Source organism: Pongo pygmaeus, chromosome 18 (assembly GCF_028885625.2).
Source record: "Pongo pygmaeus isolate AG05252 chromosome 18, NHGRI_mPonPyg2-v2.0_pri, whole genome shotgun sequence".
Classification (NCBI taxonomy): domain Eukaryota; kingdom Metazoa; phylum Chordata; class Mammalia; order Primates; family Hominidae; genus Pongo; species Pongo pygmaeus.
In genome coordinates, this window is record NC_072391.2 from 70,260,791 (window position 1) to 70,277,847 (window position 17,057).

Genomic DNA, 17,057 nt, shown 5'->3' on the forward strand with positions numbered 1-17,057 from the left:
CTTCCTACCTCCCATAAGAAAATGCCTGCAGCCCCTTGCGCTCGCGGAGTCACCTACCCAAGGTCGGGCTCTGCAGGCAGCAGCCTCTGGTCTCACCCCGGTCTTGTGCGCACATCTGGGGACACGTGGGAAGGTCGCTCTTGCGGCCATGCAGCGGCCTGGGCTCGGGGAACGAGTCCCGCGCCGGGAAGAAAGCTGCCTGCCGGGAGCGCAGCCTACTGGGGACCCGGGACCCGAGTCGCCGCGGCTCACCGAGAGGCGGTGGGACCCTGCGGTGCGTGTGGGACGCCCGGCGGGCAGACTCTGAGCACGGCCAGGTGGGGACAAGCTCCGAGGCGTGACTGGGCTGGGGCGCGGGGGAAGCGGGGGAAGCGGGGGACGAGCGCCTGGGTCCGGTGCAATTGGCGGGGTGTGGCGGGAACCGGCAAGCACGGGAGAGGAGGCTGCAAGGGGTGACCCCAGCTGGGGTCCTCAGTCTCCAGGGCGACGGCCGCTTGATTGGGCGGGAGATGGGCTCGCGTGGCTGCCAAATGCAGGGTTCCAGGGTGGACTGAGGCTGGAGCGTGCGACGTCAGCCGCGGGTGGGCGTCAGGGGCGACCCCGTAGCGAGGGGTGAGTAGGGCCCTGGGGAGCAGGAGGGCGTGGCAGGAGGGCGGAGAAGGGGTGTGGGGTGTGAAATCTCCAGGCCCAGGTCTAGGTCCTGGAGTCACGGTGGGGGTGAGGTGGAAGCAGGGAGGGAAGGTTCCAGAAGATTCTTGGACATGGATTCAGTCGGAAAATGGAGGGAAGAAATTATGATTGCCTTGGACTTGCCAATTCTTTTTTTTTTTTTTTTTTTTTCGCATCCCGCGTGTTTCTTTTTCCCACTTCTTTCTCAAATAATCTTGCTTCCTGGTTACACATAGGCCCAGAGGCTCTATGAAGGGCAGCAGAGTCGCACTGCTCGTTCTGAGCAGGGCTCTCCAATTTATTGTCACATGAAAAGATGACAGGAATAAAGGGTGCGGGGCGGGATGGGCGAGTGGATGGGTGGGTGGAGGGAGCTTTCCCCATCTCAAGATTCCCTCCTCACTGGGATGTTACTGCCCCAGGGAGTCTTCACCCCATCCTATTGCCCAAAAACCATTTTGGGTAAGATGACGACCTTGAACTTGCCAGCTTACTCATTCTCTAAGCCCTTGTGGCATTTTTGCTTGTTTTCACCAGATAACCAATCATATATTTCAATACCCGATAGGACTAGTCTCTTCTACCCCCAACCCCCCACGCACACACCTGCTCTTCTGTTCGGGGTTTCGGTGCTCCTTTGGGAACTGGTTTCCGGTGATTTCTTGCACAGTGGTCATTCTGATTCTTCCTTCTCTGATCTCCCAGGGCACTTGGTGACTAGCACATCCCAGGGTTTGAGGGGGTTCTCAGTTGTTCTCTGTGTGTTAGTCCTGTCTTCTCCATTAGGCTGGGACCTCTGCGATCCAGAGACAGGATCTGAGACACCCCTGGGTGGGCCACGTTCCACATGCCCAGAGGTATGGGGAAAGGGGGGCTCAGGATCCCACCCCCAAGCCGCCCTCTGCTGCTCTCTCCATTCCAGGTCCAGCGCAGGAGGGAGAGTGTGAAGGGAGGAAAGAGCACTGCCCGAAGTCTGTGTCCTGGGTGCTTTTCTCTCTGCCACCAGCCAGCCTTGAATTTGGGGCTCCCCTCATGTTCATCTTGGGGCCATACACACTCTGCCCCAGGGAGCTGATGGACAGGCAGCATCCCCAGTTGGGGTGGTTCCCAGATGCTCTGAAGAGCTGCTCAGCCAGAGAAGCTATAGAGGGAAGGAACATAGTTTGTTCTAGCAATCCCTTTAAACACATTTTTCAAGATGTCCCCGCTTCTAACCTTGAGTGGCTTCTCCCAGCCTTTGGGGAAATATTCCACAGGGCCCTGCAAGGACAAGGCCAACCCATACTCTCCCACCTGGATGAAACGGGCCACACACTTCCACGGACCCGTGCAGAACCTTCCTGCCATCCTCCCACTTACCCAGTCCTACTCCAGCATCCATGGTCCACAAGACCCCTTCCTTCTGGGATCCCCTTGCCACAGTGGCCCAGAACTAGCAGGGAATGTTCTTTCTCTGCTACTTCTTTGTGCCTTTCCTCTTTCCGTGAGCTGACTTCTCCTTCTTAGGGGCAGAGGCTGGTATGGAGTTTTCTGAATTCCTTGCAGCAGGTATGCAGGAAGAAGTTTTTGCTTATTGATTTGTGAAATGTCGAGATTGTAGACAGTTGTACGTAGGAAGCAGAGATCCAAGCGTTCAGTGTTAGGGGTGGGTGTGTGAGGCTGGGTGCGTGGTGAGAACAGGAGACATGGACAGTGCCAGGGGCAGGGGTGGCTGTGAGATGAGGCTGGCATGACCAGCGGGGAGGAGAAAGCAATAGAAGATTGGAGGGAGTCGGCCATTGGAGCAGCCCCAGGACTTTGGTGCGCAGGGAGGGAGGAGCGGAGGGGAGGCAGCAGGACCAGGGACCAGTGAGAAAGGCACCAACCGTGCCTTCTCTGTGTCCCCAGGCATTTCTTACTGTCTTCTTTATGCCTGAAGCCATTCACCTTTCACACTCAGATCAGATATGATCCCGACTGTGAGGAGTCCCCTCACTTGTTTGGCTGGCATTTGTGTGTTTGTTTTTAGACAGAGTCTTGATCTGTTGTCCAGGCTGGAGTGCAGTGGCATGATCTCAGCTCACTGCAACCTCCGCCTCCCGGGTTCAAGTGGTTCTTGTGCCTCAGCCTCCTGAGGAGCTGGGATTACAGGCATGTGCCACCACTCCCGGCTAATTTTTGTATTTTTAGTAGAGATGGGGTTTCACCACATTGGCCACGCTGGTCTCGAAGTCCTGACCTCAAGTGATCTGCCCGCCTCAGCCTCCCAAAGTGCTGGGATTAGAGGTGGCCACTGCGCCTGTCTTTGGATGGCATTTGGTCCTTTCCCTGGCCTACCCCAGCTCTCTGCTCACCAGACTGTGCATCGGAGACATCCAAGAAGTCATAACTTTTGTGATGATAGACAGCACCATCCACTCGGGTTTTGTCTCTACTGTATCCATCCCAGTGTCTCTGACATGGAAAGCCATCTCTCTCTAGGTGTTTTTTTTTTTTGGTTTGAGAGACAGGCTCTCAAGCTCTGTCACCCAGGCTGGAGTACAGCGGAGTGATCACTGCTCACGGCAGCCTTGAACTCCTGGCCTCAAGCAATCCTCAGCCTTGAACTCCTGGCCTCAAGCAATCCTCCTGCCTCAGTCTCTGGAGTAGTTGGAACTGCAGGTGCACACCACCACAGCTGGCTAATTAAAAACATTTTTTTTGTAGCAACAGGGGGTCTCAAAGTGCTGAGATTACAGGCATCAGCCATGGCACTTGGCCCTTTCTTTCTTTCTTCTTTTTTCTTAGGGACTTCCTGGAACTTGAATCTTGAGAGAGTCAATTATTTCAGTCATGCAGTGAGAGGAAAAATTCCCTTGTGTATACGGGGCCCCTGATATGACTTCACCAACAGGGTCCAGAAGATTCCACAGTGGGGCACTAATAAGAGAGGAGCCCAACGCAGTGGCTCACACCTGTAGTCCCAGCACTTTGGGAGGCCAAGGCAGGAGGATTGCTTGAGCCCAGGAGTTTGAGATCAGCCTGGGCGACAAAGTGAAACCACTGTCTCTACGAAAAAAAAAAGTTAGCTGGGTGTGGTGTCATGCATGTGTAGTCCCAGCTACTTGAGAGGCTGAGGCAGGAGGATCACTTGTGCCCAGGAGTTTGAGGCAGCAGTGAGCTAAGATCAGGCCACTGCACTCCTGGTTGAGTGACAGATACCTGTTTCAAAAAATAAAGGCTGGGCGCAGTGGTTCATACCTGTAATCCCAGCACTTTGGGAGGCCGAGGTGGGAGGATCACCTGAGGTCAGGAGTTCGAGACCAGTCTGGCCCACATGGTGAAACCTGTCTCTACTAAAAATACAAAGAAATTAGCTGGGGTATGGTGGTGCATGCCTGTAATCCCAGCTACTCAGGAGGCCGAGGAGGGAGAATCACTTAAACCCAGGAGGTGGAGGTTGCAGTGAGCCGAGATGGTGCCACCGCACTCTAGCCTGGGCGATAAAATAAAATAATAAAATAAATAAAAAAGAAGAAGAAAGGAGAACCTCCTGGGGCAGGTCACTAAATCCACCATCATGCAGAGTGAAGCTGCCCAGGGCCTCTGTTAGGGTTGTCTGCAATTTCTGGCCCTTTCTCTGGGGGGAAGCCTTGCATTGCATCTTTCACCCCAATACATGGCCGTGGATGCAAAGGGCCCTGTGCAGGAGATCTGGACTGGCTGCGTGACCTTGAGTATGTCTCTTCCCCCTCTGGGCTTGTTTCTCCTCTATGAATGATGGGGTCAGTCCTGGAAACAACTGTGCACGGTTGCTGGAGTGATCTATTCATCCCCAGGTCTGCCATGCTTGGCTGAGAGACCTTTGACAAGTATCTTAACCTCTCTGTTCCCATAAAATGGTGATCATACCTGAATCTACTTCACTGGGCTGCTGAAGGGAGGTTATATTATAGAGTGGACAGAATGTGCCTAGCACGGGAAGGCAGTGGCTGATCACTGATTATCACTGATCACTGACTTGCGGCCACTTAGAGATGAAGGATCCCTCCTGGCCTGGCTGAGCCCTCTCTCCTCACCACCTAGTGTGGAATGGGTCCAGTTATTCTCAAGACCCTCTGCTGGGAAGTAGGAGTGGCTTCCAGAGCTGCCAAATTTCAGGCCCGTCTGTTATATTCCCCTGGTTCCCACCGGGATAACTGAGGAATGCCTGCCACTCACCCACAAAAAAAGATTTATGTACAGTGTAAAATTTATCATACATTTCTTTTCTTTGAAGTAAACATAACCTCAAGATTTTATTGTCTTCATAATAAAACAAAAGATGAAATTTAGAACTGAATCACTTGGCCCTTTCTCTTCTTATCTCCTCCCAGTTCAAAATGCTTGCATGTCCTCATAGCCCGCATCGTCTTAGATCTGTAGCTGGGCTCAGCGCTCAAGCCTCGGCACCATCTCCTTTGTAGTTTTAGCCTTTTTCTGGAAAATCAGCTTACAGAAATCAATAGCCTTGATATACACAAACAATACTTAGGTTAGAGGACTTAAGAAAACCCCATGTATAATAACAACAAAGAAGATTAAATACTTAGAGATAAACTTAATAAGAAATGTGCAAAATCTATAAAAGGAAAATTTTACAACACTCCTGGAAAACACAAAAGCACGTGGAGTGGGAAGATATACCTTGTTTTAGGCTATCACAATTCATCATCAAGATGCCCATTCCCTCCAAGTTGATTTATAAATTGAATGCCATTCCTATAAAAATACCAACAAGCTTTGTTTCATGGAGTTGGTAAGTCGATACTAAAGTTTCTAAGGAAAATAAACATGCTGGAATAGCCAGGGAAAAACTGACACAAAATGGGGGCCTAGCCCTACGGGCTATTAAAACAAACTATAAAGCCTCTGTAATTAGAACAGTGTGGCATTGGCCACATGAACAGGCAGACAGACCAATGGAATAGGATAGAAAGTATAGAATAGACCTAAGTACGAATGGCAATTTAGTATATGATAAAGGTGGCATGTCAAATCTCAGAGGCAGTGATGGACTTTTTATATTTATTTATTTATATTTTTTATTTATTGAGATGGAGTCTCACTCTGTCACCCAGGCTGGAGTGCAGTGGCGTGATCTCAGCTCACTGCAACCTCCACCTGCTGGGCTTAAGCAATTCTCATGCCTCAGCCTCCTGAGTACTCAGCCCAAGATTGCTGCTGTGCTTCCTGTCATGACGCCACTTTCCCCGTGTATACATGGCATCCTTGCCCTTCTTGTCCTGTGCCACTTTGTGGGGTTGGTGCTTGCCACACTTCTTACAGAAAGTCTGGAAGGCTTTAGGAACGTGCACCACATTGTGGGAGCCCTATTGCATGGAAAGTTATTGTTAATTTCTAAGTAATTTATGCTTACAGAGCTGATAGGAGCTGAACTAAGACACGGGTTATTCGTAGGAGGAAATAGTTTGGGGAGTAGTCTACATAGTGGTCAAGAGTTTTTTAAAACTCCAAACCTTAGATTGTTTTCTACATATACCCTCTTGGGCAAAAGGTAGTTCTTACTTGGAGAAAACATAGATTGTATTATCTTGAGGAGGTCTAAAGGGAACCACAGAGGGGAGGAAGAGGAGACATGGGAAGTCTTTCTGGTTAGGGCAGTGGTCTCCCTGGTGGGGTGGACACCCTTGTCTTGGTGTGATCATAGAACTCATGGAAATGACAGGCGGCCTGTGACACCAACTTTTCAAGGGAAGGGTTTCTTGCATGTATTGATGGGGCCTCAGCTGTATCTAATAGGAGGTACATACTGCACTGGAGGCCTCAGATGGCCCTAGGAACTATCCTTGAGGCCTCTAGTCTACACTGGGCTCCTCCAGCAAGAAAGACCCCATGGGTTTTCTGGTTGTTGGTGGTGGGAGGAAGACCTCACCTGGTGTGGGAATGGGGGTGGGACCAAAACTCTGGTGGTTGAGGGTGTCTTGCAGGAAGTCTCTGATGACTGTTGCTTCTCAGGGCTGTTTCGAGGGACACGGCTGAGTGAAGACTCTCCCTTCCTCTGTATGTTTACCCTGAAACGTGTCTCAAGTTGGTAGCACCTACTTTCTCTGTGGCAAGAGCTTTTTTTTTTTTGAGATGGAGTTTTGTTCCTGTGCCCCAGGCTGGAGTGCAATGGCGTGAAATTGGCTGACTGCAACCTCCGCCTCCTGAGTTCAAGTGATTCTCCTGCCTCAACCTCCCAAGTAGCTGGGATTACAGGCATGAGCCACCACACCTGGCTAATTTTATGTTTTTAGTAGAGACAGGGTTTCTCCATGTTGGTCAGGCTGGTCTCAAACTCCCGACCTCAGGTGATGTGCCCACCTCAGCCTCCCAAAGTGCTGGGATTACAGGTGTGAGCCACTGCACCCGGCTGGCAAGAGCTCTTTTAACATACTATGCCATGAAGGAGAGTTCATGGGTGTTCTTGTTCAGAATGCAACTCTGGATTGTATAAGGCCTTTCTTGTTTTTCTCATTTTTAATCCAGGTCTTGGAGTTTTGGTTATTTTCTTTTGGGGGAAAGATTTTGCCACTTCCCTTCATGTTCTTTTCTTTGCTAAGCAAACTGGTTTTTGAGATTCCGTTTGCTGACAGCTTTCATTAAGGCTCTGTGGTTTTTAGATTGATGTTCCAGAAGAGGCTTGGTCCCACGAAGTAAGTCAGTGTTACCTTTCACTATGGCAGTTGCTCTCCCAGCCCCTGTCTTGCGGATGCTCTTCCGAAGTGCGTTTGGAAGGCTGCGTCTCGCTTCCATTTCTTTCTCTTCCAGAGTCAGCTTGCTTAAGGGCTGTGATTTTCTGCTAATGCTCTGCATGAGTGGGCTGTGCAGATGCACGTTATCTTTTCAGGAGAGTGTTGGCCTTATGCAGTGGGTAGTCACCTTCTTTCAGCTGATTTACTGTTCTTCCAGATGTTGCTTGTCTGACACAACCTCCCTCTGTGTTGCCTGGAAGTAGTCTGTGCTTTTCCCCATCATGGTTAACGAAGACTCTGTCAAAGTCATCTGCCGTCTGACTTGTCCGAAACTATGTCTCATCGCTCTACTGGCCTGCCGGCGCTTCTCATGGTGTAATGTGATCTTTTAGATGGGCATTTTCTTGTGTCTTGCAAAAAAGGACTTGGAGGACTCTCTGAGATTGCTCATGGCATTTGATCAAGTCATTAAAGGCAGCATGTTGGTTTCTCTGTTTCTCTTTTTCCTGTAGGAATTCTGAAGCCTCATATGTTCTTCCCAAGCCAGACAGAAGTTAGATCCACATGTCTCCTTTGCATTTACGTTCTTTAAAGCTCTTCTTACCTTAGAAAGTGTTATTAAATCTCACATATGGTTTTGTAATATTTCACGTTGTCTCTGTTTTCTCTTGTTATCCTGGCTCCAAATTAACAAGTAGATTCCTCACTAGAATTTAATTTGATCTGTTGAAGCCCAGATTCTTCCTTTGACTGATTTCTGTTTTTTACTCTGATGGCCTCAAAGAATGTCCCTGAACTTTTGATCTTTTTGTTCAGAGTCAAACAGTGTTTTTAGAATGTCTCCCATTCCTTCAGATACATTTTGAGGAGTCAGTTGACAGTCTCTGGGGCAGGAAGGAAAACATCCCCCAGCCTCTCAGCTGAAGCCCAGGCACTAGGCTGGGTCTGCAAAAGCTGGGGGTGAGGTCTTTGGGGAAGCCTCTTAGATTGGTGAGGAGGATATGGTCCCCCTCTGCCTCAGGTTTGGATGGCCTCTGTTCTGGGTGCTCCCTTCCAACAGAGAGGGCGTTCCTTGGCCTGAGGGGCAGCAGCTGCAGGAGAGGTGTCTGAAGTGGGGGTCTCCTTTGTCCCTAGCCTTTTTCCTGGTGAGCTGCAGCCTCCAGAGGGAAGTGGCAAAGGCTGTGGTCCCTGTAGCACCCCACTATGTATGGTAGCAACAAAGATGATTAAATACTTAGGGATAAACTTAATAAGAAATGTGCAAAATCTATAAAGGGAAAATTTTACAACACTTCTAGAAAACACTAAAGCACGTAGAGTGGGAAGACATCCCTTGTTTTTGGCTATCACAACTCAACATCAAGATGCCCATTTCCCCCCAAGTTGACTTATAAATTGAATGCCATTCCTATAAAAATACCAACAAGCTTTGTTTCATGGAGTTGATAAGCTGATATTAAAGTTTCTATGGAAAATAAACATGCTGAAATAGCCAGGGAAAAACTGACACAAAATGGGGGCCTCGCCCTATGAACTGTTAAAACAAACTATAAAGCCTCTGTAATTAGAACAGTGTGGCACTGACCACATGAACAGACAGACCAATGGAATAGAATAGAAAGTGCAGAATAGACCTAAGTACGAATGGCAATTTAGTATATGATAAAGGTGGCGTGTCAAATCTCAGAGGCAATGGTAGACTATTTATTTATTTATTTTTTTTGAGATGGAGTCTTGCTCTGTCGCCCAGACTGGAGTGCAGTGGCACGATCTCAGCTCACTGCAACCTCCACCTCCTGGGCTTAAGTGATTCTTGTGCTGCAGCCTCCCAAGTAACTGGGATTACAGGTGTGTGCCACCATACCTGGCTAATTTTTGTATTTGTTTATTTATTTATTTTGGTAGAGATGGGGTTTCCCCATGTTGGCCAGGCTGGTCTCAAACTCCTGACCTCAAGTGATTCACTCATCTTGGCCTTCCAAAGTGCTGGTATTACAGACATGAGCCACTGTGCTTGGCCCAGACTTTTTAATAAATGGTACTGGGATAATGGGGTAGTCTTTTTTTAAAAAAAAGATAAAATTAGATCTATTGTTCACAGCATATATGAGAATAAACTCAAATGGATCATGAATTTAAATGTAAAAAATGAAAACATATAAGTACTAGGGGGAAAAAGTCCGTGGGTGAATTCCTCTTAACCTCAGTGTAAGGAAAGGATTTGAAAGCGTCACTCAGAATCCAGAAGCAATGAAATAAAATTCTGGCAAATTGGACATGGCAAACGAAACCAAACCAAACAAAACAAAACAAAAAACCCAAACCACAGAAACCAAAGTAACTGAAAAATTGAGAGAAAATATTTGTAACACATACCACAGACAAAGGGCTAATCTCCCTAATATATACAGAACTCTTAAAAATTGAGGGACAGAGGATGAAATACTCCACAGAAAAAAGAGAAAAGACTTGGACAATTCACACACACATTAAAATGGTCCTCAAACATATGCCAGTTACTCGGACAGTGTTGTGGGGACAAAAATAAGTAGACACAGTTCCTTCCCCCAAAGAGTTTCCAGTTCATTGGGGAAAGTCACAGAAACTAACTTGAATGGGGGCAGAGTATGGCTAAATTTCAAGGGGTAGGCTGGGAGCGGTGGCTCATGCCTATAATCCAAGCACTTTGGAAGCTGAATCAGGAGGATCACTTGAGCCCAGGAGTTTGAGACCAGCCTGGGCAACATGATAAGACCGCATCTCTACAAAAAATTTAAAAAGTAGCCAGGTGTGGTAGTGCGTGTCTCTAGTTCCAGCTACTTGTGGGGGGTGAGGTGGGAGGATCACTTGAGCCAGGGAGGTTGAGGCTGTAGTGAGCCATGATCATGCCACTGCACTCCAGCCTGGATGACAGAGGGAGACCCTGTCTCAAAAAATAAAAAAAATAAAATCAGCGGATGGGGTTGGATTTCACCTGAGCCTGCTGGAGGGCGGGGAGGAGCAGTTGGTGGGGGAGTGAACAATCTAAGAGGCAGTTGAAAGTGGTTCTGAGCAGAGAGGACCATTGGGGGATGAGGCAGCTGTTGGAGAGGGATGGGTCAAGGGATGGAGGGTGGCACTATGAGCTGAAATAGGTGAATTGGGAGGGATGCTGGCTAAAGAAGAGGTAAGTTCAGCACTTACTGTGCTTGGAGCTATGAGAGGCACCTGAGAACAGATTCCTGCCCTCCAGGATCCCACAGTCCTGGGTGGAAACCAGCAGGGCCTTGATGAACTAGACTTCCGGAGAGAATGAACTTAGTACTGTAGTGGAGGGACCAAGGCCAAGCTGCCCAAGGCTCAGATTAGAGTTGGGGCTGGTTGGGTTTCAGGGGAAGACAGACGTCCATGTGGATCTAGCCCACTGGTCTCTGGACATGTGGTTATGTTGGTCAAAGGAGAAGACCAAGGCTCAGAACAAAGACTTGAGATTTGCCCCCACAACTGTCAGAGAAGGAGTTATGGAGGGAGAGTATGGCCTGAGGGTCATGGAGCGGCCAGGGGAGAGTCTTGGGCAGTCACACATTGGAGGCCATGAGAAAGAGTAGTTAGGAGAGGGGTGATTGAGCCAATAATCAGATTCAAGTCCCTGTTATGCTCATGTGCCAGCTCTGCCCTTGAGTTTTCTCATCTTTAAATTGGGGAATGGGGCCGGGTGTGGTGGCTCACACCTATAATCCCAGCACTTTGGGAGGCTGAGGCGGGTGGATCACAAGGTCAGGAGTTTGAGACCAGCCTGGCTAATGTGGTGAAACCCCGTCTCTACTAAAAATACAAAAATTAGCTGGGCGTGGTGGCGGGTGCCTGTAATCCCAGCTACTTGGGAGGCTGAGGCAGGAGAATCGCTTGAAACCAGAAGGTGGGGAGGCTGCAGTGAGCCAAGATCACGCCACTGCACTCCAGCCTGGGTAACAAGAGCGAAACTGTGTCTCAAAAAAAAAAAAAAATTTGGAGAATGAATCAAGGCATGACTGTAGGACCAAATGAGTTCACATATGCAAAGTGTTTTAATATGGTCAAAGCACTCAATAAATGCTGCTGTTAATTAGGAGGCAAGAAGAGATTGAAGAGAAAACTCAAGGGGCTCCAGAGAATACTACGATGGTACAAAGTCACAGAAGCCCTGGGAAAAGCAGGTAGAATGGAGTTGCCATGACATTGAGCCTCATCCAGATGCCAGGTAGGTAACACGCATTATCACAGGTGAGTCTCACTGTAATCTCACAAGGGAATTTCTATGGTCATCCCCACCCCACAGTGTAACAAGCTCAAGGTCCCAAGAGACCTACATTTCCTGTTCTGGACCTTAAGTTTTATTTATTTATTAATTATTTTACTTTTTTTGAGATGAGGTCTTGCTGTGTCACACAGCCCAAAGTGCAGTGGTGCAATCCTGACTTACTGCAACCTCCGCCTTCCAGGCTCAAGCAATCTTCCTACCTCAGCCCCCCAAGTATCTGTGAGTACAGGCATGTGCCACCACACTCGGATATATATATATATATATTTGTGTGTGTGTGTGTGTGTGTGTGTGTGTGTGTGGAGATAGGGTTTCACTAGGTTGCCCAGGCTGGTCTCAAACCCCTGGTCTCAAGTGATCCGCCTGCCTTGGCCTCCCAAAGTGTTGGGATTCCAGGCATGAGCCACCGTGCCCAGCCTGGACCTTAAGAATGAAATCATCCTTGGGTTAAAGGCTGGTCTCCCTTAGAGATGGTCATTTGCAGGTCACCTTCCAGGGGCTAATGCTCTGGTAAATGCTGGTGACCTTGAGATGAATGAGCCTTGATCCGTGTACTCAGTGAGCTCTCAGGATGAGGGTTCCTGTAGCCTCTCTCTTCATTGCATCATCTCCAAAACCTGACAGGACTGATGCTGGAAGGTCTTTCCAAGGCCCAGACTCCTCTCCTGGCTCAAACACTTTCCATGGCTCTCTGTGGCCTCCAGCCCAGGGTCTGAATTGGTTCTACCTGGCCAAGTGCTCTGCCTGCTTTTAGGGTCTGGTCTGTGCCCCGAGCCCCTGTCCCATCCCAGCTTTATCTCCCACAACTGCCCAGCCCTTACCTATGCCCTGGTCATGTGGATCCTTTCCTGCATATCAGTACCCTTCATTCATCTTGGTCTTTTGGTCTGAAATGCAGCCCCTCCCTCCACTGGGAAGGAGGGAAACCTAACCCACCCTCCTCCTGCACTGCCTGGACTGCAGGAAACCTTCCCAGGCTACGTATCCAAACTAGCCTTTTTCTCCCTCCTCTGTTTTCCTAGATTTAGAGATGGTTCTAGTACGTGACTCAAGGTAAGAGGTTGTGTTTGACTGATACCAAGTGTGTCTGTCCAGAGTTAGATATGAGGATAGAAGCTCCTTGAGCCAGGGATGGTATCTTAGCTATCCCTGGGATCCCCACAGGACATGTGCTAACAGGGAAGTTCAAAGACCCCACCAAACTCCTGCCACCATTTCCTGCCCTCTTGTGCCCAGGCCCACATCTGAGTTGGAGGAGCAGGGTACTGTGGGAGAAGGCGCACTAGTACTGGAGTCAGGGCCTTCAGGTTTGTGCCATCCCACTGAATACATGGCCAATGACCTTGGGCAAAGGGACTCCTCCCTCGGGGCTTTAATCTGTGCATCCACAGACTGTACATATGGCATTGGACCAGGACCTCCCTACTGCCTTTTTGGTAAAGAGGACCATAAGTTTCTTAGACTTTTAATATGTAGATGAATTCCCTGGAGAATCTGTTAAATGGCAGATTCTGACTCAGTAGGTTTGGGGCAGGTCCTTAGTTCTAACAAGCTCCCGGGTGACCTTGATGCTGGTGGTCCGTGAGCCACGCTTTGCATTAACAAGGGTCTAACCCAGTGATCCTCAGCCCTAGCCCGATAGAAGAATGGCCTGAAAGGTCGCTCTTTGCCTCCTCCACTCCCTTCTCCATTTTAAATTAAAGTTTCCCTTGGGAGATTGTAAAAAGATGTTAGGATGGCACCGCAGGGCCATTAACTCAGCATTTGTAGGGGTGGGAACTTGGCATCGGTAGTGTTTAAAGCTCGCCAGGTGAATCCAGTGTGCAGCCAGGACTGGGAACTGCTCTACCTCGTGGGTGGAGAACTTCAGCAAATGGTTTTCAGGCAAAGCTTTTTGTCTCTGCTGCCCCCTTGTGGTCATCTTGTTCACTCACAGTCAGAGCGCAAGCCCTGTTCCCAAGAGAGATGGGAATCGCAGAACAATTGGGAAAATGATGTCGTTGCCCATGGTGGACGGGCTTCCCTGAGACCCCAGCACTCACCCTGACATGGTGAGGAGAGGCTCCTCCTCTGCCGTGATGCTGAAGACGATTCCTTAAACAAGGGCCTCGTTCCCAGTGTCCTGGCGGTAGCTCACATGAGTAGGAAAAACTCTGGGTGGGCCAGGAACTGGAAACAGCAGGGGGCCCTGTAGTCGGCAGCTGAGATAGAGGTTGGATACAGCAGGTCCAGGAGAAACTTCCTAGGAGAAGGTGGGCGCTGAACCCAACCCTCAGCTCTCCTGGGCGGGAGCCATGAGAAGTCTTAGATGCAGACCTGAGGTTTGGGTTGCTTGGAGGTCAGCCAGCAGGGGGCACTCTGGCTCCACGTAGAGTTCCCAGGTCGGGTCTCCTAGTCTTCGTCGTCTTGACTGGGAACTGTTCACCCCGGTGCAGGATGCCCCAGGTGCAATGGAGCAGCTCAGAGCCCCAGGGCGTGACTGTCCGCAGCTGGCTGGCTTCCCTCTGTGCCAGGTGCAGGGTCAAGGACATCCCCACGCACACAGCCTGCTGTCAGTGGGATGAGGAGTAGGAAGGTTCTGATGCTGCTGCCCATTCAGAAATGCAAAATGGCCCAGTACCTTGAGCACAGGTCTAGTCCCTACCGTGCCCTGCCTGGCTGTGTGATCTTGACACATTCATCTCCCCTTTGTGGGCCTGCTTCTCCCTCATCCAATGCATCCCCCAAGCCATCCTGGGCTGTGGTGCTGCTCCCCAGACAACAGGGAGTTGGACTCATGGTTTTGGGGGGGCTCACATTGCCCTTAGGGGGCCAGAGTCAAGGGAATCACCTTTTTTTTTTTTTTTTTTTTTTTTTTGCCTTCTGCTGCAGGGCCTGGTTCTGGGCTGGACTTTTCCCATCCTCTTCCTGAAAGCCACACTTGTTCAATCATGGGGACAAGATACAGTCCAGGAAAGGAGCTAGGGCCCTCCTAAGAGATGATCCCGAATAGGGCCCAGCTGTGGACAGGAAGATCTCTTTTCCAGCTGGGCACCATGGTTCATGCCTGTAATCCCAGCACTTTGGGAGGCCAAGGTGGGAGGATCACTTGAGGTCAGGAGGTCGAGATCAGCCTGGCCAACATGGTGAAACTCCATCTCTACTAAAAATACAAAAAATTAGCTGGATGTGGTGGTACACACCTATAATCCCAGCTACTTAGGAGGCTGAGGCAGGAGAATCACTTGAGCCTGTGGGAGGTGGAGGTTGCAGTGAGCCGAGATCGCGCCTGGGTGGTAGAGTGAGATTCAGTCTCAAAATAAAATAAAATACAATAAAATAAAAACGCCAAATCCCTTTTCTGTTAGTTGTCAAACACACTAGACATCAGGACACAGTGGTCCTGGCTACATGGCTGCCTTGTAACAGTGAGAAATATCCAGAGATGGGATGCACGTTAGAGTTGAATGGGGTTTGTCCCAGGGAGAGAGGGGACCCAAAGGAATAGCAAGAGAGTGGGGAGCTTAGCTTTAAAATAATGTTTTGGCTGGGCATGGTGGCTCATGCCTGTAATCCCAGCACTTTGGGAGGCCAAGGTTGGGAGTTTGAAACCAGCCCAGCCAACGTAGGGAAACGCTGTCTCTACTAAAACTACAAAAATTAGTTGGGCATGGTGGCACATGCTGTATCCAGCTACTTGGGAGGCTGAGGTATGAGAATTGCTTGAACCCAGGAGGCAGAGGTTGCAGTGAGCTGAGATCGTGCCACTGCATTCCAGCCTGGGCGATGGAGTGAGACTCAGTCTCCAAAAAAAAAAAAAAAAAAGTTTTACTCATTTAAAAAATGTGTCTGGTGTACCTATGGCAATTGGGTGGGACTTGCTAAATCTGGTTGGCTGTTGCTTTCTGAAACACAGATTTTAGACTCTAATATGTGCATTTGCAAACTCTAAGACATATGCGCCTCTGAACGCAGTCTGGGTGAATGCAGTTTCTTGATTGTCACAGGCTTCCGACAGAGTTGCAGGTGTTGTATTGCGTGGTTTTCAACAGCAATCAGACCAAAAGGGTGACTACTAGCATGTGAAAACAGAGGATAAGCTTCCTGGGCTCAAATTCCTGAGCTGGGAGTCAGTTCCAGGCTACAGTGTCCAGCCAGAGGAGGACAGCAAGCTCGACTCCTGCATGACCAGTAGCTCACCTGGTCCAAATGTAGCCTTTTGATGTGAAACAAAGGCAGAGAGAGACTGAGGGAACTGGAAGGAGGTTCAATGGAGGAAAAATAAGACAACCTCAGGGATTCACTTTTACTCTCATTTCATTAAGTTCCAGATATTGGCAGACTGCTGGCCTCCTGAGGAGCCCAGGAAGGGGCCTGGCAGACTGGTGATCCTGGTTGGAGATGAAGAGGGGCTGATTAAGAGGAGCTGACTGAGGCCGGGAGGTTTCCTGTCCAGGAGTGGTGAGCCTGTCAGCGCTGCACCTTGGCCTACCTGTACCTAGGAGAGAGTCAGGGCATGGTTGGCTTCCCGTGAACACCTGGGGCTCGAGGAGTGTGCTGCCTCTGTTCCATACCTGATGTCATCCACATCCACGCCCATGCATCTGGCCAGGAGTGACTGTCACTGATGAGGGCAGTGTGATAGTACCTCTGATGGTTTCTCTGAGCTCAGCCTTTGCACTTCACCTGTGTGGGCCAAATGGAAAGCCAGGGTGGAGACGGAGCATCCTGGGTCAGCTGGGATCCCACTGTGTGATTCCACGACATGGGGTGTCAGAACCTGGAGTGCTGGTGGCGGCCAGGGCAGGGGTGGGGTGGCATTCCTGTGGCTTTGCCACTCACTGGCTGTGTCACCATGGAAAAGTTATCTAAACCCCTCGGTGCCCCAGTCTTGTTCTCTGTCCATGGCAATTCGAGTAGTCCTGACCCAGTTGGATGGCTCTGAGGTTTCAATGACGTCATACATGCAAATGGTTTTTTTGGAGCAGGGTTCTTTTTATTTAAAAAGATTTTTTAAAATGAGAATACTTGCTAAAAAGAGTACCTGACCTCAGCTGGGCACAATGGCTCACACCTGTAATCCCAGCACTTTGGGAGGCCAAGGCGGGTGGATCACGAGGTCAGGAGATCGAGACCTGTAGTCCCAGCTACTCAGGAGGCTGAAGCAGGAGAATCGCTTGAACCCAGGAGGTGGAGGTTGCAGTGAGCTGAGATCACGCCACTGCACTCCAGCCTGAGTGACAGAGTGAGATTAAAAAAAGAAAAAGAAAAAGAACCTGACTTCAGTATCTTTGGGTGTCTGGGATTGAGGAGTGTTCCTGAATGGGCATCAGGGACTGATGAACACTTGTGTAAGAGTTAAAGAAAGAGGAAAGAAACATGACATTTTTAAAGACAGGTTTACTTTAGATAAAACCTAGAGGGGCTTCTGGCTG

General features: G+C 49.5%; 1 long non-coding RNA gene across 1 annotated transcript; it reads left to right on the forward strand.

Annotated features, from left to right (window-relative positions):
- Window positions 1–14: 14 nt before the first annotated feature.
- Window positions 15–16,598, forward strand: LOC134738507 (uncharacterized). Its single transcript, XR_010124228.1, has 3 exons — window positions 15–317; window positions 11,453–11,583; window positions 15,948–16,598. It is a non-coding gene; the product is annotated as an uncharacterized LOC134738507 (long non-coding RNA).
- The last annotated feature ends 459 nt before the right edge of the window (window positions 16,599–17,057 follow it).